Genomic DNA, 21,890 nt, shown 5'->3' with positions numbered 1-21,890 from the left:
GTTTGATAGTTTTAGTCCCTGAAGTCCCAAAAATGCATTTTTAAGCCATTTTAAGCGATTTTAAAAGTTTCTAAGGCTATTTGGCATGATTGAAAGTATGGAATCATAAACTATGTTAAACACAATTAATTACTAATAAATGCATGATTTTATTGATATGAAATATCCGAATTACATTCCCGAGTCGGGTAAACAATTACGACTACGAATATGGAAAAACCAAAATGTTATAGTATCCCCTACTTTAGGGAATTTCGTCTCGAAATTAGAGAATTAACTGTAGTAAACAGATGAGGATACTTCTCATTCCTTTGATCTTCACGCTCCCAAGTAAACTTTGCGCCTTGTTTAGATTCCCAACGAACTTTAATCAACGGTATACGGCTTCGTTTTGCGACTTTATCCTTGTGGTCCATAATCTCAACAGGTCTTTCAGCAAAATGCATGGTCTCATCAATACGAACTTCATCGATAGGTATTTGAAGATTACCCTTGGCAAGACACTTCTTTAGATTCGATACATGAAATACCGGGTGAACGTTTGAGAGTTCAATAGGAAGTTTGCGCCTATAAGCAACAAGACCAATTTTATTGAGAATTTCAAAAGGACCAACGAAACTAGGAGATAAATTTCCTTTCTTTTCAAATCTAACCACTCCTTTCCACATAGATACCTTAAGTAGAGCACGATCACCAACATTGAATTCTAGAGGCTTCCTTTTTTTATCCGCATAACTCTTTTGACGACTACGAGCGCCGAGAAGATTCTGACGGATTTGAATAATACGATCAGTTGTTTCTTGAACCAATTCACGACCAGTAATTTGGGATTCCCCGAATCCGTTCTAACAAATCGGAGAACGACACTTGCGACCATAAAGGGCTTGGAAACGTGCCATTCCAATACTAGAATGAAAACTGTTATTATACGAGAACTCGATGACTGGTAAATGAGAATCCCAATTGCCCCCAAAATCGAGGACACATGAGCGAAGCAAATCTTCTAGAGTTTGAATTGTATGCTCAGACTGACCATCAGATTGCGGATGATAGGCAGTAATAAGATCCAAACGAGTTTCTAAGGCTGACTGAAGTGACTTCCAAAAACGAGAAGTGAAACGACCATCTCTATCAGAGATAATGGTCAAAGGAGTCCCACGATGACAAACTATATTCTCCACCTAAATTCACGCCAATTGATCCACAGAATACGTTTCCTTAATGGATATGAAATGAGCAGATTTCGTTAAACGTTCAATGATCACCCAAATACTATCATGTTGCTTTCGGGTAGAAGGAAGCTTAGTAATAAAATCCATAGCAATATTTTCCCACTTCCATACGGGAACGGGAGGTTGTTCCAGTAAACCAAAAGGTCGATGATGCTCGGATTTCTCTTTAGAACACGTGAGACATTTCGAAACATAGAGAGCAATGTCCTTCTTCATTCCGGGCCACTAATAGATGGAACGAAGATCAGCGTACATTTTATCGGCACCGGGATGAATAGAATACCGTGAGTTATGAGCTTCGTCCATAATGAATGTGGGAAGATTATCACAATCGGAAATCCATATACGATTAAGAAAATATAGCAAACCATTGGGCTTAGATTCCAGTTGAGATTCCGCGCCACACGACACTCGTCATACATGTTGCCTTCGGAGACAGATTTGTTTTGGGCATCAAGAATACGCTCTTCAAGATTACTTTGGATAAGAACACAAGTAAGAAAAACTGATTTGACTTGCCTCTTACGACTGAGAGCATCGACAACGACATTCTATTTATCGGGATGTTAACGAATCTCGCAATCATAATCGCTAAGGAACTCGGCCCATCGACGTTGTCTTATATTGAGTTCTTGTTTATCAAGATGTGTTGGAGACTCTTATGGTTGGTAAATACTATGCATTTGGTACCATAGAGATAGTGTATCCAGATTTTCAAGGCAAATACAACAGCACCAAGTTCGAGATCACGCGTCGTATAATTTTTTTTCGTGTATCTTGAGTTGTCTTGAAGCGTATGCGATAACCTTACCTCATTGCATGAGAACACAACCGAGACCCTGATTATAAGCATCATAGAAAATGATGAAATCTTCATTACCTTCCGGAAGAGCATGACTAGAAGCATCACAATCGGTCAAACCCTAACCTACGGCGGAAATACCGGAGTGCGAACTGCTTGTTCACAACTCACAATGTACTATCATAATATATAAAAATATGACAATATCTATTAATTCATTTATTTCAATTTTCGATTCAAGTGCACAAGTTTCCAAACATGACAAATATAATCCAAAACAAACAATATTCCCATAACAAAACAAAAGAGCTAATATTCTTTATTTTAATTGTTTAGGGTCCTTCTAAGCGTTTTTCTCCTTAAACTTCAAATCAACTGGTAACCTGCATATTCGTAGAAAATAAAAGTACATTTTGTCAACACGAAGTTGAGTGAGATAATCACCAGTTTTTCATGATATAATATATCATCATCATCATCATTGTACTCAGTATATCCCACCAATAGCAATGCTATGGTAGGGTCTGAGGAGGGTAAGATGTAGACAGCCTTACCTCTATCCCATAGGAATTCACACAATATTTACGTTTGCTAATTTGTGTATATATATAATATAAAAATATGTACTAGTACGCATATATGCCCAAACTTTATTAAAATCAGTAAGATAAAGGGGAATTGACATCTCACCTTGTTGCCTAGGCGAGAGTGCAAGAAATAAGAATAAAAGATAATAAAATAAGCGAATCGTCCTTTAACGTGTCGTTAGCAATAAACCGAACAGATCTGAAACTTAGAGTCAAATAACTACACTTAAAACTGAGAGCATAGCCACTGGAATCGATCCAAATGGATGTTTAAAACTCCGGTTAAGAGATAATTAACGTCTAAGCGAGCTGGTGCTGATCAGAATCCAAACAGCGATTCGGAAGTCAGGTTTTGGTCGGTAGCCTTAAAATATCTTAACAAGAATATAAGTCTTCTGGCCTGAAAGTCGGTACCGACCAGAAGTGATAGAAAATGATTGGTCAAATTTGTTGACCAATATGCCCTTAATCGGGGTGGAGTCGAATTGACCCATCAATTCCCCTCAATTTTAGAAATTGATTGAGGGTAATTGACTAATGAGTAATAATTAACAACTTACAGTAAACAACTTAACCGGAAAATGCTTGAATCGATGGGAAAACGGAGTCAAAGGTCGGTAATATAGCAAAGTCAAACACAAGAACTTGTATCTTTGAGTAATATAGAAAAAACGGAAGTGTAATAGAGTGTTTAAAGAGAGTGATGGCTAAGAGTTGATATTTCAGTAAATCTTTAGGGTTTGGTGGTTTGGTTTACTTAAAGAATTAGTGGTTCGACTTGTAGAACAAGAAATTGATTCGTTTAGGTAACCGAATTAATATATTGATGACAAAATCGGGTCTTGTGACCTTCAATATATCGATCAAAGACAAGAAAACGAACCTAGATTCTTCTTACCAATAGATTAATTAACTTGTAGCTTAATTTTCGTGATTTAGGGCCGTTTAGGGAAAAATTTAGCATTAACGAGAATAGGAAATAATTTTGGTTGAACAGACGCTGCTTCGCAGCTACGCGAAGGGTGGGTTTTCACCAGGTTTTGGTTTTTGATAGTTTTAGTCCATGAAGTTCCAAAACTCTCTCATATAATTTTAGAGAAGCTGGTAGGAATGTTGTAATATATAGATCCTAATTAGTTAATTGTTTGTAAGTGTGTAGGTTTATACTGTGCCAACATTATAAATGGTAGATAAGAACATATGATTGGAAAGTAAGAATTCTAAGAATGCAATGTTGACTTTTATGTTTATAATACAGCTCCACCATTTTCCTAACGCAGATAATTACCAAAATAGTGTCGTTTCGTATAGAATGAAAATTTTATATTTATATCAAAAAATTAACATAAACTAGTTTTATAAAACCAGAAACCCGTGCATTTTAGTGGGCGGGAGCTTTTAAGTTTTAGTGGACTACTTATGTATAACAAATTAAAGTGAAAACCAAAAAAAATATTCGTACGTAGTTTGTTCAATACCGAAAGTAGAAATCTAAATTGGTTAAATGAATACTTGAGGCGCATAAGAAAAAATAATTTAGTCAAATTATAAAACTAACCAAAAATTGGGAAAAAAAACAAACAAAACCTCAAACCAGTTTTGTGGGGTTGGAAAAGGTTATCCGACCGAACCACGTAAATCTAGCGTGCTCATCTTCTTTTAGTTATTTCTTTTTCTGAATATTTGTAGTTGTGTGTGTTTCACAAGACCCGAATCCCTAACAAGTGGTATCAAGAGCCGAGGTTACGGTTTACACACGAGAGATACTCAACGCGAAAGAAATTGTTTGGATCGAAGGGTTAAGTTTTTTTGGCAGCCGGCCATATTAAAACCTAAGTTGTTCATGTTGATCAGTTCTTCACGTATGTAATAGAAAACATGAATGTTATGGTAAACCCACAAGTAAAGCATACCTGTTACAGCATAGAGAGTAGCCATGGCTGATGAGAATCCTCTTGATGACATGATAGTCATCTTGGTCGAGTTCCCCTTTAGGATATATGTTAGTAATGGGGATTAGGGTTCTTGAGAAAGCGAATATGGAGAGATAGGGGTCACGAATTTCTTAATGTGAGAGTTAGGTTTTTCTTATGATGTTAATTATTCTCTTCCATGTATTTATATACAACCAAGAGGAAACCCTTGATTAGCAAGTAATGGTAATATGGTCCATCAACAATTACCTAGCTAATATAATAATAAGGTATAATTTAATTATTTTGACCTATTATTATATAAACTAGGTTAGAGCTCGTGTTCAAATATAATAAAAATAAAACATTAGTATATGTAATACGTAAATTCAATTGTTTCATATAATAATTTTTATTTATGACTTTTTTATTAAGTTTTTGATATATTATGCACTATGATTTTATGTTGAAAACCAAATCTTGATGTTTGATTTATTTCAAATAAAACATTCATACCGATATTCTTATCTTAAATACTGTGTGTATAAAAATGATATTTATAACAAAATGTTGTCACAGATTTAAAAACTAAATTTACAAAGACTAAGGTTTTGATGTAAAAGAAAATAAATAAAAATATATTATATTTTAAAATAAAGAGTGAAACGATTAACAATCATAAATGATTGCGTTAAAAAGATATGAGAAGACAATGTCATATTGCGAATTATAAAAATGTTAAAAATTAAATATAATTTTGGTTTTATACTTGAAGATAAATCAAATTTATATATGTTAAGTCAAAAAATTAAACATAATTATCAGTTTAGTGGAGTTGATAAGCACATTTGGTTTGAAACATGAGGTCTTGGGTTCGAAACCTTTGTATTACCCAATAATATATTTTTCAAAATTTTAAAAAGCCTTACGGGTCATGGGTTATAATTGGAAAACGGATCATGGGTCACAATATAATAGGAAACAGTGACATGGCATCTACTTGACATCTTATGTGGAGTGGCTAGTTAAATACCACGTGGACAACTTGTGTTGCTTTAATAGTATAGTTAGATGATAATGATGGCCATACATAAATTTATATATCCATATATTTATTCTTACATTCTCCCACTTGGCCGAATAATCTTTTATTATGAGCGTTAGCTTAGTCTGCAGATTTTAACACTCATTTTAGCTTTAAACTCAAACTGGAGCAGGGAAATACAGTCATTGAATTGAATATCAGCTCAAGACTCCAATTAATCATACTGCAGTCCTTGTTTAAAACCTAAGTAGTTATGATCAAAATTTTATAAGTAAGCCCTTCAAATATTTGATTTGTATATTAATTTGTCTATATGTCATTACGCATGCAGAACATATTAAGAGACATACAAAATCAAAACTGGTGAGGAAAATTAATAATTAGTCATTTATATAACGATATACTATTATACGTGGTCATAAATAATCTCGTCTTTATTATAAGCACTTTCATAAGACTTATGGGTAATAGACCTTTAGTTATAGGATCCTTAAGCATATCATGAATGTATTCGATATGAGAATTTAGTTTCCTCAATTCGTTCATAAACGAATAATTTATTTCATATCGAAATTTAGTGCAGCACCTCTTGAACTGTTACTGTTTGAGAAAACATGGTAGCTGACTTTATCACAATAAGTCTTAAATATATAATTTATATGGAGTTAATAAACTTATGAGTCAAATGATAAATTTCCAATAACATTTATTGACAATTGCGTGGAGATTTAATCAACATATTATGTCATTAAAATTTAGATTGCCGTTATCAGTTTATTATGACTCCTCCATGAGATAGATTATCTTCTGACATAAGAATATATCCCGAAAAATTATATTTTCTTATTTTTGAATATCACAAAGTTTAGAGTAATCAACCGGTTTGAATTCTCACTTATTCTTTTAAATTATAGTCCCTCGTTTCCTTTAAAGATATTTCAGTACTCTTTTAGATGCTTCGCATTAATCTAGACATATCTATTGTGTTGCAATTCGAGTAATATCTGAACGAGTATAGACTTATACCTACATAAGGTTTCTACTTAATGAAGCATAAGGAAATAATCTCAGTGATCTTATTATCCTCTAAAGGAGAGCATTATTGTGTGTTACATATATAAGGACCCTTTTTAAGTTAATACTTATAAAACAAAACTAATATCTCTTCGGGTCTATCTCAGTATGTTATGATATATATCACATAAGGAATATCTCTTGAGATCTATCATATCAAAGTATATATAAACAATACTTAGACTTATGTAACGTATGCTTGTCAAAAGAATGTCATCTATATAAGGACAAGTTTGTTTTTAGTTGCTCCCACTCATCTTGAGTTAGGTACATTGATCCACTTAGTTATTGATGAAAATTATTGTATAAAGGTTTCATCACATTTTGATGTTTGCATTAACCCATAAATGGATTATATTGACTTATAGACTAAGTGTTCTTTGACCTTCAGTTTAGAACTTCAAGTTGCTTTATGAACATGCAAATATGCAAGCGAGTTGTTTAAATGTTCATGTAATGTAGCTCTTAAATATTATAAGCTAATTGAACAATGATGATCCTCAAAGAAATTTTTTATAATAAGGGTAAAAAGATTCTTTGATGATTTAATCCCTCTTGAATATAACCTTTAATAATCAATCATGCTTCTTAGTGTCTTAACATTTGTATTAGGATTTAGTTTAGTTATGAACACTCTTAGGGTTTAATTAGAAGATGTAGAATCAGTAAACTTTTCATCATCCATTTCAACTTTACTAAAAGAGGTTATATAATCATCAAAGTTAATAGGTTTTTAAAACCTAGATGACCTCCTGAGTTAATTATTGGGTTTATTAGAAGTTTCGGTTTTATGGATTAGCTCTTGTTTAGGTTGCTATCATTTTCAGGATTCTAAGTGTATAAGAGTTGGTGCAGTATAGTGTACAAGAGGTGTAATCGGAGTTAAATTTGGAGTAAAGTTTAACGACTCTTTCCCCCCACCTCTTGTACTTCTGATAAGTCATTTTAAAGACTTTTATTACTCCCACTGACCTTAGAAACCTTTAGGAAATTAGCATTCTTAGGGTGACTATTTAAAGACCAATAGATTCTTATGGAGAAACTAGTCGTTGTACTTTCTCTTGTTTTGAGGATTACTTTAGTTATGATAGGAAATCTGATTATGCCCATATTTAAGTACCAATGAAACTTTTGTAAGAGTAGTATTGAATTCCAAGAAGATAAGTTATGATGAAACAGTTTTTTGATGGAGCAATGTCTTGTACAAGAGGTGTAATTGAGTTAATATCAAGTTTTCACCCCCATCTCTTGCAAATCTTGCAAGTTATGATTAAGACACTTAATGCTCTTACTGATCTTCGAATCTCTTTGAAAGCTACATGAGAAGTTTTAATGATGTACATGACGTAGGAACCTTTCATTCATGCGTTAGACTTGATTTGATTTCCTTAACGTCCATATGTCATAAGAAACTTAGGGACATTTTTAAAAGAAATCATATTAAATTAAATATATATGAATGAATCTCTTTAAGACCGTGGACCATAGAAGTCAGATTAGATACAAGTAAATAGCCGTTAAATGATAACTTATGTCTGAATATTCCATTTGGAATAAGTTTCACGAATGTCAGTGAAATATAACTTTGGGTAGACCCATACTTATTCCTTAAGCCTAGTAATGTTTGTGGCATCTAGCACATGATTTTAAAATCACTTAGAATGAGATTAGATGAAAAATCATCCTCATCAACTATGTCATGATTTCTCATGAAATTTTGGTTTCAATGGATGACATTTATAGGTCTCATTTATCTTTTGTTAAAAAATAATAACAAGAGTTGTGAAAGTATATAGTATCATCTTGTTCTATCTTTTAATGTTTCTATCTGGAGATTGATAACAAATAAGATGAGCATTTAATTTAAGAATGACCTTATGTTGACTATGCAAACCTCACAACTGTCATAACGCAACTTAAGTATTGATACTAAATTCTGATTAACTACCAAAATTTATTAGGTATCCTAAAGCATAACTAGAACAGTTTATTATGGTTTATGATAACCTGAACATTTAATTTTGTCACCAACACTCATGCTAGTTATTTGTTGATTTTTGATAAGGAAACATATAAAGAACTAGAATCAACCTATCATGTGTTAATTGGAATATAGAATTAGCAGACTTAACTATTATGAATATGTGACTACTTATTTCAGCCAGTTGTTCTTTTAAATTATGGATAGTCTCATTGCTTATGCCTAGTATAATGACATATGTTTGCAGTGAGGCTTCTCTTTAGAAAACTTAAAGCTAGAAGTAATCTTTGTATTTTGTCCATGAACCGTAGAATTATCCTCTTTAGGTCTATTTAATGGTAGTGAGTTTAATAACATCTTAATTTATAGTACCAGACATTTTTTTTTATTGTACATATGTTGCTGATCAACACACTCATTTTCCTTTGGTACTTCTTAGTGTTATAGTTGATTCTTAAGGCATCAAATTGTACTACTGAAAAATTTAGTATTTAATGTACTAGAAATTTGTACTTATTTTCATGTGTAAGCCCTTAATTTTATGGGTCATGATATTGTACATTATGATGTATTCAGTAATGCCATTTAGCCTTATAGTTTGAATTTTTAAAGAGTGCATGAATTTTAGAAGTTATTTTGATTAGTCTTAGAAAAAACTAAATCTAGAATAACTCTAGTGATAGCATTTATTTAAATAAGTTCTTGATTATCATTATCATAAGAGACATTTTGATTTACTCATCCTATTTGTTATGCTCTAGTTTTCAATAGAATTATTGTTATTTACAAGGGCGGTAAGATTGTCATATCATGTCTTGAGGGATAATCAAAATTGAGAAAAGCTAAATGTTATTGAAACTCTTTATGAGGCAAAACTAATATTGTGTTTTAAGATTATAGTTGATGTTTTGGATGAGAGTAATTTCTAGGAAAAAATTATAGTGAATAATGTAATGGATATTAAAGCAAGACAGATTAAATTTTATGATTGTTAGATTAATGAAGAATCATTAATGTGAGGATCATTATATTTTATTGAAGATGTGATATGTCTATTATTAACATCAAACTAATAGACAACGTAAATTAAAAGTTCTACTTAAGTAAAAAATAAATCATACTTAGGAAGAATTAAAATTTATTTAAGTATATGTGCAAAACAATTGTAAGACATCACCTTTGGGCAGAAGTGAAACAATCATTTTAATTATACACGAGTTAGTTTTGCTTGATTAAATGTAACTCATCACCTTTGGGCAGAAGTGATACATTTAAATCATGTTAGGCTAAACTAACACGGCTTGTATTAAAACTTGAATGATATGTTAGATGTAATGTATCACCTTTGGGCAGAAATTTACATCAACAATTTATTCAAGTTTAAGCCTTTCTATGTGTTGTAAAATTAATCAATATATATTTAGATTTTTTTTTCATGTTTTCGGTTTTATGAGATCTCGGAAATTATGAGTTCTAGGTTAACATTCGGTTTTACGAGATCTCGGAAAATATGAGTTCTCGGTTAACACTAGAGTTTTCAGTTTTTTTTGGGTTTTCGGCTTTTAATGAGATCTTGGTTTTAATGAGATTTCGGTTTTAATGAGATCTCGGTTTTTAATTGTAACATCTAGGAAAAACCCATATTTATTTTGGGCTAAAGTTGTCAACTTTGAAAGTTGAAAGATTAAAAATAATCTCAAAGACAAGTGATAGAAAAATAAAATAAGAAAAAGAAAATATCTCATGTTGAGAAAGTGAGAAAATTTTCATCCCACATGGAAAGATGGAAGAAAATGGAAGCATTCCGCATGGGTATAAATAAGAAAGAGAACTTTCATCCCACATGGAAACAAGCAAAGAAATGGAAGCTCTTTATAAGGAAGCAAGTTTCCATAAGAAATGTTTTACCATAGCTAATCACTCTCCATAGTCCTAGCGGAGGGTGCGAAGCAACCGACACACACGCGCACGGACACGGACAAGGACTCGGACTCGGGCGATGGGTGTAATGTGGCGTTTTGTTGGCGCACTTCGCACGCTCGCATTACTGCGAACCGCATAAGGGCCGTTTTAGTATTTTTGGAAAATGAAAATATGATAAAAAAGTGACAAGTTATCAAAAACGAGGGACTAAAAATAAAAATCTGGACTCTAGAACCTATCGCGCTACGCGATGAGCCCAAGTACAGGACCATCACACTACGCGACGGTCCGCGATGACGCAGCAACACGTGTCGCGTCGGGGGGACACGTGGCAGACGCTAGGGCTGAGTCAGCAGCCACGCGTCAAACCCCTGACATCGCGCTACGCGATAGCTTAAGACAAGGTGCCACATGGTACCCAATTTCGGCTATAAAAGGGAGGGGTCACGGCATTCCCATCTCACACCTCCAACACACACTTTTACACATACTAAGCCTCAGTTTGGGTGCCAACCTCGTGGAACGTGCCAAGCTCCGAAGCTCTGACGGTTTAAGGTGTAATACGCGATATAGAGTGGCAGTGCCGCTCGTTCAATCTTAGATAACCAACTCCACATACCCGTGAAAGGTAGGGGTTCTGATTAAGTTATTATTTTTATTATTATTATTATAATATCTTAGACCATAGTTAGGGGTATAGCCCGAACCTTGATCACTGTTAAATGTAATATAGCTTTTCATAAGCAAAGGTTATAGTTAATTATTGTTTCTTTACGATTAAGAAACATAATCATTTACACGCAAAGGAATAGTTAAAATAGTATTTCTTGACGATTAAGAAACATACTATTCATTCACACAGGTTATAGTTATAGTAATGGTTCTTCTTGAAGAAGAAACCTAGTATAAATATTTCTTCCTGAAGAAGAAACCTGATATATAATTAATAAATAAAGAAAGGGACTAAATGTCCACATGTTTTGTACAAACAAATAAATTATCCAAGGTTATAGCTATACAAAATAGACTACGAGGGGGTCTGAAGCAAGATCGCAGATCTAGATATTTATACAAATGTTATTCTCGTACTATAGGTGCGAGATAACAATCAATCAATCAATCTGAAAGCTGAAAACGGAAACAGGATTCAGTAACAGAAACTGATATACAGACAGGGGTCCGTAACCGAAACCGATCAATATACACGAATCAGTGTCAGAAACTGATTACAACCATAAGAGGTGAATACGCCCCAAACTTTTACAACTCTTTTAGAGTCTGAACTGTTTACATAGAATTTACGAATCCTTAAAACTTTGTGTTGCAATAATATGAAACGGGCATACTCAGATTAAGAGTATACATGTGTCTGGATCCATACATACATGGTGACTCAGAGTTCCCCGAGGCCATGCATATCATCAAACATGCCTTTGGAAGTCTACAGGACTGTTCAGAGAGAATGATATTGTGTATATGATTAATTGTACATGTACTTAGGGTAATTGTAACCCAATTGAGTTGGGTGCCTAATGAGTATTGTCAGAAATGTATTATTATTGTTTATGCAATGACATTTTTGAGTCAGCGTCATTCATCGGCTGTGTGCAGACGTATTTTCCCCACATTTCAAGGAAACTTTAAAAGAATAGAACTAACAGACATGACTGATAGAAGATTGGAGGCATAGTCATTAGATGGGATCTGATGACTCAGATATTGTATTCAGAATATTATAAAGAATGATATTTTTAAAAGATATGTATTTAAATTATCAAACGAGTATTCAACTCCCGAGTTTTTAATATAATAATATTTTATCTGAAAAGACTTTCGCTGATATTTTATTATACAATATTCAACGGGTATTCTAACTCAACATTTTATAAATGAATATTATATTTTCAAGACTTTAGCTAAATAACCCGCAACTCTGATATATTTTCATAACCGTAAACTAACTAACGGGTGTCGCACCCAGGCCCTAAGTCGGGGTGTGACATTAATGAGATCTCGGTTTTAACCAAGATTTCGGTGGACACTGAAATCCAAATTATTTAGGGTAATAATATTTTGGTTCAAATTCTTTAGGGGTTTTATCTCCAATATTTGTTTAATTTTGAAATTTACATTTTCCATAATTATTCAAACTTTAAAAATCTGTGAAGATTTGTTTATTCAATTATTTTTAGAAAAACACAATCATAATCCGAATTTTAACCAAAATATGTAATATTTTCGGAAAAAAAAACCCATGATGAACACGAAGAACACCACCGAAAACCATAAAGTTTTTAACAGGATTTTAATGTGAAATTGGTTGTAAGATTTTTTAAACAGTTTATATACAACCAGATTTCAATAAGTTAAAAAATTTAATGATAATAAAAAAACAGAATTAGGGTTTATCAGATTTTAGTTCATGTCTTCCGGTTTAGATCCAGATTTAGGGAAAACAAAAAGAACTGATTAATCAACATCGCTCTGATACCACATGTTGATCAGTGCTTAACGTATGTAATAAAAAACATGAATGTTATGGTAAAACTACAAGTAAAACATGAATGCTACAGTAGAGAAAGTAGCCATGGCTAATAAGAATCCTCTTGATGACATGATAGTCAGCTTGGTCGAGTTCTCCTTTAGGATGTATGTTTAGGGTTCTTTAGAAACCGAATATGGAGAGATAGGGGGTCACGAATTTCTTAATGTGAGAGTTAGGTTTTTCTTATGATGTTAAATATTCTCTTCCATGTATTTATATACACCCAAGGGGAAACCCTTGATTAGCAAGTAATGGTAATATGGTCCATCAACAATTACCTAGCTAATATATTAATAAGGTATAATTTAATTATTTTAATATATTATTATATAAATGATAATGATGGCCATACATAAAATATATATATATATATATATATCCATATATTTATTCTTACAGTTCAAATCATGGTTGAACATCAAACCCCACGGTGTTTTGAATTATCACAAGCAAAAGACAAAAATTAAGAAAAGAATGAAGAGATTTAGAAATAGCATTTGTCTTATGTGAACACATTCAAAGCCACCAGCACGTATGTTCATGCATGAATCGTCACTGGATTTTGCCTTCCATGTTATGTCGTTCATTTAGTTTAGAAAGTAAGATCGTTTACTTGTCATGAGTTTACTTGTGTTATGTTTTTGTGGTTCAGTTTTATCACTCTTCGGTAATAATTTTTATTCATTCAATAACACCATTTATTGATACCACCTCATTATAACCATCTAGCTATACTACTAAAGCAATAAAGTTTTTGGACACATAGTCTCTTCTTATTGGTCCAACTCTATTGCTTCTATATATAACAAACACTTCTTTGAATTTCTTCACAATTAAATAATTCAAAAAGAAAATATAATATCAAGTCTTCCTAAATTTTATTCACATTTAAATAATTATAAATTCATATCGAATGCAACCTTATATCATATGACCATTTGACATATTTTTAAATCATAGTCAATACATTAACTATATTAAAATAAATTACTATAGTCAATGTGGATCTTTAAAATATCATTTATTATTTTTAATATTTTTTATGAACAATCTAAATTATAACTAATTATATTAAATTATTTTTAGCACATAACCATTTTCTTACGCAACGACTCATAATCAAGTTCAGAAATCTATATCTATATATATTATATTAAAATAAGACTCTTTTTGGGCACTTGGTCATTTCCTATTGGTTAACTTGACTATTTTTCTTAAATAACTTGCAACCTTAAAATTTCTTAGTTTTAAAATAAATCTATATTAAACTAAATAAAACCCTCCTATTGAATGCACCCCTTTACTATATCTTATAACCCATGACCCATTTAATCCGAATATTTCATGGCTCGTTTATTAGTTAAATGAGATAATTGATAAAATTGATAATTGATAATTAATGTTCTTATTGTATGATTTTGTAAAGTGTGACATTCGTCATTTTTTGAACCCAAAACCCGACCCGTTCCGATTTTTGAAATACCTTAAAATTTAATGTTTTTAAAACGAGTATTTAGATAGTGAAACCGTTTTTCAAATTTTGTAAACTTAATACTTTTTTTATGATAGGCTATTTAAACTTGTGCTTATGACGTAATATTATATATATATAGGGAGAGGATCAAGAGAAAACCCATCTTTAGAGAGAAAACCTAAAAACTCCTAAAGAATTATTTTTAATTAAAAATAAAAATATATTTTCAAAATTATATTTTAGCCATTATTCTTATATTTTCTTATATTTCACTCGAAAAAATAAAAATAAATAAAAAAAACCCACTGTAATGCACATATGTATTACTGTGCGATACCGTTGTATTACACATATGTATTACTATGTATTTTTGAGTTTAATTGTGTTTTATTGCATATATTCAATATTTGTTTATTATATACGTGTAGTAGTGTTGTATTATATGAAAAAAAATAATAATAAAATAAAAGTCGATGTGGTTCACATGTGCGTTAATGTTGTATTACACATACGTACTAATGTGTATTCGATGTGTGTATTAGTCTTATATTGCATATATATAATAGTGTGTATCAAATATGTGCAATAGTGTTGTATTCTATGCAATATAAACACTTTTGCATATATGCAATACACACTATTACACATGCGCACTATACCGACGAGGTTACCGACAAGTTTTTTTTTTTTTTGAACCAATAACAACATATAAGAATAAAGGAAAAAAAAAGAAACTTCAAAAAAAAATAAAAAAAAAGTTAAAAATAGTTTTTTAGAAATTTTTAGGAGTTTTTAAGTTTTCTCTTTAAGAGGAGTTTTCATTAGAACCCACCCTATATATATATATATATATATATATATATATATATTGTTAATAACAGTTTAAATCATTATTCTTTCAAAGTCCTAATAAATGGTTAAATAAGCTAATTATTAGAAAATGTGTTTTTCAAATTAACAATTTAATTATGTTAAATTCAATAATTTTTGTATTCTGAAACTTATTCGTAATATTAGATGATTGTTATAGAGTAAGTGATTTTTATCACTAAATGAAAATTTAAGTAAAATTAAAACATAAGGCGGTTACGATTTAGATAATTAAAGAAAGATGAATTGTAAGAATAATTACAATAATTATTGCATTCATTTAAATTTAAATTTGAATGAATTAAATTGCCGGTTCACCATAAAAAGTTTTGACTATCTTATGAAACTGATTTATAATTGTTATTACTAGCCTTAAAATACATGTTTTCTTTAGACCATTTTAAATACCGACTTATCCTCTTTTTCGAACACTTACCTCAATTGACAAATGCTTCCCTTCACCCCAAGCGTTTTCTATTTTGTATTTAACTCCCCCCCCCCTCTCCGTCGTTATTCGAATCATGTATCATTCATGGTATTTAAACCATCCATTTACTTGTTTCTTTATTATGAATCGAAACCCTAAGTTTATTTATTTTTTTTCCAATAGTATGACACGAAAAAAAATTAAATTTTGGTCATTCGGTTTGGGATCAATTATGGGGTTTGAATGAAGATGACGACTTCTTTCTTTTATATTGTATTATTATTATTTTCAAATTCTGAACAACTTTTTCTTTTTATTAACTATTTATGAAATACATTCTTTATGGTGTAATAAGATCTGATTTTACCAATAGTTATATTAATAATATAAATTAATAATTCCTTCAAATTAATTTATGATTACTTAGAAACTGATTTTACTTATATTATGTAAATTTATTTGTTTATATTAATACAAATTTTTATATATCTTTAAATAAAAAAACATATATATTTACTTGTCAATTTTACTAAGTTCCACCTATGTAGTATATGACTTAATAACCTAGTTCACATATATATTTTTGCGGTCTTTTTAAGATTCGCTACTTATTTAAAGGTAGGACCCACAGTACTTTATTACATTAATTGGCCTAGAAAAGGAACATCCAGAAAGATGTAGGATAAATTTGTTGTCGGATAAATTTGGACGTGTTTTAGAAGAAACTTTAACTATGTATTTTTTGTCTTTTTTGGTAAACCGAAAGTGAAAATCTAAATTGGTTAGTTAAATATTTAAGGTGCATAAAAAAATAATTGAGTCAAATTATAAAACTAACAAAAAGTTGGAAAAAAAATCAAACCAATTTTGTGGAGTAGGACGTGGATTCGAACTCGCGATGACCAGCTTTCAAGTTATTCGGCCGGTATCGTTTCGATTTGTTAAGGTACAAACACCACCTATCTCTCGTTAGCGTCGTAACGATATATGATAGCTGCACCGAGAATAGAGGGGAGGAGTTTTGTACATTTTATGATTGAACAAATTTCTAGTTTAGGCTTCTGATTCTCTAAGACAATAGTTTTGAAGTACATATACGGTACAATTCTGGTTTATGAAGACTTAATTGTACACGGGTTAAAAGACATCTTTGTGGCAGATTAATTAAATTAAGACCAGTGACAGGTCTGACCTATTATTTGTTTTTTGGGGATTAAGTTGTAAACCCTAGTATGTTCTCTATATATTTGTTGTACTTGTAATATTCTCATCACGAGTGTGGCAGAAAGCAATAAAAAAGTATTCAGGTTGCAATCCGTGGACGTAAGTCATCCGACCGAACAACGTTAATCTCGTGTGTTCATCTTCGTTTAATTATTTCTCTTGCTGATTATTTGTATTTGTGTGTGTTTTGCAATATCGAATCTCTAACAAGTGATATCAAGAGCCGAGGTTACGGTTTACACACGAGAGAAACTCAACACAAGAGAAATTGTTTGGATAGAAGGGTTAAGTTTTTTTGACAGCCGGCCATTCAAAACCTAAGTTGTTCAATCGTCATTGATCATCAAACCTCATGGTGTTTTGAATTATCACCAGCAAAAGACAAAAAAAAAAGAAAGAAAAGAGATCTAGAAATAAGTTTTCTAGCATTTGTCTTATGTGAACACAATCAAAGCCGCCGTCACGTATATCCACGCATGAATCGTCACATTTGTCTTAAGTTTTCTAGCATTTACTCATGTTGTTATCAGGAATACCAAACATCGTTTTCTTGTGGTTCAGTTTCGTAACGCTTCGGTAATAATTTTTATTCATTAAAGAACACCGTTATTAATAGCGGGTCAAGTTATTCTATAAAGTGATACAAAAATAAGAAGAATGAGAAGGATTTATAGTCACGCAAAAAAAAATTCTTCAAAAAAAGTTAAAAATAAATAAATAAATAATCATAACTCAAAATTTAATAAAAAAAATAAAATAAGTAAAAACACAAAAATGTGTTCCACCGTCTTCCTTGTTCTTAAAAAAGAACTCGAAAAATACACAATGTTGAGTGAAAAAGATTATTATGTCTTTTTTTTATCATTGTGTTTTGTGTTTATTTTCGTCATTAATTGTGTCTTTTTTTCTTGACATTGTGTATTTTTTTCTTGATATTGTGTTATATTACTCAACATTGTGTTATATTTTGTTCGGCATTGTGTTATATTTTGCGATTTATTGTGTCTTTTTTTAGTTATGATTGTGTCTTTTGTTCATTTTTATCATTGTGTCATTGATCTCTGTATTGTGTCTTTTCGGCGTTTTTTTTGGAACGAGAATGAAGAGGGAAACATTTTTTGTTTTTAAATTTTTTCATTTTTATTTATATTTTGAGTTATGATTTTTTTTATTAATTTTTAAGAATTTTTTTAAAGTTTTTTGTGTTACCACAATTTCTACTCACGTTTCTTATTTTTATCTCCCTTTTTATTTTAAACCTTCCCTATTAATAGCACCTTATAATCATTGACATATATAATTTAGCTGTCTTGTTAAGATTTGCTACTTATTTAAAAGGTAGGACCCATAGTTCTTATTATTAGTTTGATTGTCCTAGAAAAGGAATATGATCTAGAAAGATGTACGATAAATTTGGATGTGTTTTAGTAAAAACTTTAACACTGTGTTTTTTCTTTTTTGGTAATTTTCCGTCCAAAATTAATATTAATTATTCTTCGGGTAGCTACAAATTTTTCAATGTGAATTGACTAGTTGCTAAGTAGTTAAGCTGCTTGATAGTGATGCTTGCCCGGTGTAGCCTTTTAAAATTCACATTTAAAAGGACATGCATGCATGCATGAATATTTTCCACAAGGAAAAATGGAAGATGGCCAAGAACTCAAAGCCATCATCAAAGTATGCTTTCTCACCATCTCCTCCATCTGCTACTGCTACTTGATTCCAGCTCGGATCTCTAATAGCCTTCCAAGGTTACTCTCTCTTCTCCCCATCATCACCATCTTCTCCACCCTACCACTACAAATCTCCACCGTCCATCTCGCCTTCCCCGCCTTCTTCTTCCTCGTATGGCTAGGCAACTTCAAGCTCTTACTCTTCGCCTTCAACCGAGGCCCTTTATCTTCCACACCACGGTTACCACTCCTCACTTTCATCTGCGTTGCATTGCTTCCCATAAATATTAAACAAAGTAATAACAAAATCCCGAATCCACTTCCGTCTCATAAACCGATTATGCTAACTCTTAAAGCTTTGATTCTCACGGTGATCATACATATTTATCACTACAAAGATAACCTTCACTGGACAGTGATATTAGCTCTCTACTTTACACATATGCACATAGGTTTCGAGTTAGGGTTTGCTCTCACCGCCTATTTCGCTAAAAATTTCCTAGAATTCGGGTTTGAAATCGAGCCGCAGTTCAATGAACCATTCGTGGCGACATCGCTTCAGGATTTCTGGGGTCGCCGGTGGAACCTTGTGGCCTCGAGTATCCTCCGAGCTTCTGTGTATGATCCAATACGTTCGATCGTGAGACCAACTCTCGGTCAGTTTTGGAGCCAGGAGGTGGCGATTATTATGACTTTTGTGGTGTCCGGGCTAATGCACGAGTTGATGTTTTTGTATTTGATGCGTGTTAAGCCGACGTGGGAGGTGACGTGGTTTTTTGTACTACAAGGGGTAGCTGTGGCTGTTGAGGTGGCCGTTAAGAAGGCGGTTAACGACAGGTTTCGGTTACATAGGATGGGGTCTTGGCTGATTGGGGCGGCGGTTTTGCTAGCGACTGGTTGGTTGTTCTTCACACAGCCAATAAGAAACGGCACGGATGTGAAGGTTATAAACGAATCTGAAATCCTATTGAAATATTTAGGTCTAATTGATGGAGTGAAAGCGTGATTAATGGGTTATGTTTAAAGATTTAATCATGTGGATTTATGCTTTTTTATTGTTTGTTATAAACTTATAATATATGCCGGTTGTGGTTGTTTTGGCTTTTCTTGGAGGTGGTTCTGGTTTGAATTTAGAACTCTTGGTTGTCTATTGTGGTGACAATTTTGTTGTTTGTCTTTTATTTCCTTGGTTTTAACTTTTAATAATGAAAATCTTTCATCCGAGCGTTGTAGCGGAAAAGCGCTCCTATTAAAAAAAGGACTAAATTCATAGTTTTATTGTTGTTAGATAGTCAAATAGTCGAAGTGTATAACTATATTCCACTTATACAGAAATGTATAGTTTATTTTGAATACAATTTTGAGACCGGTATCAAACTGGAATACAGGAATCGAAAATGTATGAAAACACAATTCGAAAAACCCCACCGATTTTGGAATTACAACCTTGGTTTGGTACCGATAGTGCTTGGATAACGGATTTTGATACATTTCCGATATCTATATCAAAGCGGAATACCGAAACTGACGAGTAAAAACATAAAATGAAAACCTGCACCGATTATGGAAGTACAACCTTCGTTTGGGACTGATAGTGTTTGAATAACGAAATATGTGAATACCCGTATGTATGAGAATATATTCTTTAGCCTATATACTTAATTCTAAACTCTATCATATATTTAAGTCGTTGAAATATAACAATTTCAAAAAAAGGTTTGATACACAAACAATTTTAATTTTTACAAACGTTTGAAAATAGAACCATATTTTAAATAGGAAAAAAGAAAAGAAACTGATATGCCTGCAAATTGCTTAGCCTACTTTCAGTTTAATATTAGATAGAAAAAAATAGTTGAGAGGCCTGGACCAACAAGATAGAATATTATGAGAAATTAAACACTAATTTATCCTATTTATCGTAACATCAAAATTTGATTTTTAGTATATATAATAATAACTAGGTTATTGATCCGTGTATTACATGGGTAGAAATATAAAAACAATCAAAGTAAACATATATATTATTTCAAACGATAACATTTTTTTAATATGTATTTTGAGACATCAATATAATTAATAATTGTAAGTCATATTCAAACGAAAACATAATATTGAAAGACATGGACTTACAAAAAATGACATTACATAGTAGAATGTTTACAAACAAAATTTTAAACTTTAAAACACAAACTTAAAAAGCTCCAAATTTTTACCTATAAACAATATTTTTTGCTTTGTTTGCAACTTTTTCTTGCTTATCTAAAATAAGTATTTATTTTTTGTTCGCCTCTACTCTTCACTCTTGATAAATCTACATAAAGTTGACCACGTGTAAAACATGTCTTTTGTTGATGATAATTGCAAATCCAAACTACAACAGGAAACTGTTTTCTCTAAAACTTAAACAGAAACTTTTTTTTATCTGAAGGTGTCAATTATATATATATGTGCTTATATATTTGAACAATTTGTAAATTTTGTATTAGTGTCAAATTATTTTAAATAAATATTATGTTTGTCCTTAACTTACATATAAAAATGCATTTTAATAATTACAAAATTAATAATTCATTTTAGTGAACATAACACCATTTGCCAAAAAAAAACTATATAAAATGGCCCCATATTTTATTTCATTCACTAAACATTTTTAAAATTTTCATAAAATAGATCGTTTTACCTTGAATAATTAATTTGTTATGAAAAATAATCATATATATTTATTTAATTTTGCGTGATACAACAATATTAATAAATTAGATCGTTTTACCTCGAATAATTAATTTGCTGTAAAAACTAATCCTATATATTTTATTTAATTTAGTGTGTCACAACAATATGTGTTAAAAATTCATTTTATGGAATTATAAATTTTTTAAACTAATTTATATTTAAACCATCATAAATATATTATGCCAAATAAATGTGGCTATTTTATATATTTAATATTAATGCTAGTGTAATTTGGAAGAGATGATGGTTATAGGAGCCCAAACTTTTTTACTAAAAGAAATATACATATTAGATTTTGACCAATTTAAGAAAATGTGAACAAAATATGATACACAATAAAATTATCATATATCATTAATAGAACTACGCTTTACATTACAATGC

At 31.3% G+C, this 21,890-nt stretch overlaps 1 pseudogene; it reads left to right on the top strand.

Annotated features, from left to right (window-relative positions):
* Window positions 1–18,738: 18,738 nt before the first annotated feature.
* Window positions 18,739–19,776, top strand: LOC143559232 (putative long-chain-alcohol O-fatty-acyltransferase 5 pseudogene; annotated as a pseudogene).
* The last annotated feature ends 2,114 nt before the right edge of the window (window positions 19,777–21,890 follow it).

This window comes from Bidens hawaiensis, unplaced genomic scaffold, assembly GCF_021521415.1.
Source record: "Bidens hawaiensis isolate Kalapana, Puna unplaced genomic scaffold, B.hawaiensis_p1.1 tig00019793_1, whole genome shotgun sequence".
NCBI lineage: Eukaryota > Viridiplantae > Streptophyta > Magnoliopsida > Asterales > Asteraceae > Bidens > Bidens hawaiensis.
Note: the sequence above shows the minus strand (reverse complement) of the source record. Positions and strands in the feature narration are given on the sequence as shown.